Source organism: Camelina sativa, chromosome 12, assembly GCF_000633955.1.
Source record: "Camelina sativa cultivar DH55 chromosome 12, Cs, whole genome shotgun sequence".
In the NCBI taxonomy this organism is placed as follows: domain Eukaryota; kingdom Viridiplantae; phylum Streptophyta; class Magnoliopsida; order Brassicales; family Brassicaceae; genus Camelina; species Camelina sativa.
In genome coordinates, this window is record NC_025696.1 from 24,638,499 (window position 1) to 24,640,369 (window position 1,871).

Below are 1,871 nucleotides of genomic sequence, written 5' to 3' on the forward strand. Positions count from 1 at the left end.
TAGAATACAAGACAACCTTAGATACTATAACAAACTCAAAACACACCAAGAACAGTCATTTATACTGTAACAGGCTGAACTTGAAAAAATCATCCAGCCACATGTTATATATGTCGAGACTAGCGATTCTTAAATTAGCAGAAGATTAACAAAAAGCAACAACAATACCATCGATTCACCATGCTAAAACCCTAAAAAAGTATCAATATCATTCATGAAAACAAAAGCTCAAGAAGATTTCACCTGTTAACATGCTTGTTGGCAAAGAGATGGAAATCAACAACTCAAAAATATATTTTGTTAGTATAAATTTAGTGATATTGAGATTGATTTGTATCAAAAATATATCAACAACAACAATCTTAATACTAACGACAGCTGAGAGACGGCTTTGAAGACAATGATGAACATGTTGAATGAAAAGCGAAGAGGTGTTTGTCTCTGTCTAATTGTGCAAATATTATATATCTTATTTCTCCTGTTTCAAACCTATAATTATTTTATCCATTTTATAAGGTTTGTTGTCTTCGCGAGATTGATGTGTTTTTTTTTCATAGTTTGGCTATAGTTTTTTGGTGGTTTATTTGTTTGGTGGTGTAGCCAAGCTATAAACAAAAACTATAGCCAAGCTATAAAAAAAACCACATCAATCTCGCCAAGACAACAAACCTTATAAAATGGATAAAATAATTATAGGTTTAAAACAGGAGAAATAAGAGATATAATATTTGCACAATTAGACAAAGACTAACACCTCTTCGCTTTTTCGTTCAACATGTTCATCATTGTCTTCGAAGCCGTCTCTCAGCTATTGTTAGTATTGAGATTGTTGTTGTTGATAAATTTTAGATACAAATCCATCTCAATATCACTAAATTGATACTAAAAAAATATATTTTTGAGTTGTTCATTTCCATCTCTTCGCCATCAAGCATGTTAACAGGTGAAATCTTCTTGAGCTTTTGATTTCCACTAGAAAAAATGTTCTGTATTGCTATGGAAATATTTGTAGGTATAATGTGTTTTTTTGTAGCAAAAACTTTTTTGTTACAAATTTGTGACAAAAGAAGTTAATGACTATTTGGTCGTAGCCAAATTCTCCGTCATAGCTAATTGTCACAAATTGCTACAATTTAGTTACTAATGAAAAAGTCAAAAATTGCTACGAATTGTTACATTTAGCTGTAGTTATTTGTTACAGAATGCGTCTGAAAAATGCATAACAATTAGCTTCAAAAAGCATCAAAATGGGCGTCTGATGTGCGTAGAATTTCACTCCAAATCTTTTACCTGAAAAGACTACACGACGACTGAAAGTGCACAGTTAATCAATTGTAGTATTTTAGGATGATCCCACAGAGAGTAATAGCAAACACAAATTGAATTAAAAGAGAAAGAACTATGGCTAAGACTAAAGAAGAGATTGGGGTTTTGGTTTTCCTAATAACTATTGAAAATAAATAAAACGGTTTAAAACTATAATACTAAGGCGTTGGGCGTTTTGGGAGTCATCTTACGGTTTTCATGGTTCTAAGCAATATTAAGTGTAAGATCTAACAAGTACATACTAATTTTCGGTCTAGGTTCTCAACTACGAAACACTAATGAACTAACAAGCTATTCTCATAGAATGAAAGTCTAAAGTCTTCACACTCCGTTACTCAACTTTCGCATGCAACGTCGCATGTCAAGCAGCTAGCTAAACAAGTTCGATACATTCACCAAACTTCGCAACTCAACTTACGCAGGTTAAGAGCAAGGCTTCGGTATAACACTAGTTCTGAGAAGTAGGATAACGCGGTTAGCGCTCCCGTTCTCTAGATCAGTGCTTGGTGATCAATCCAAGCATAAGCATTAAGATAAAGATGTCC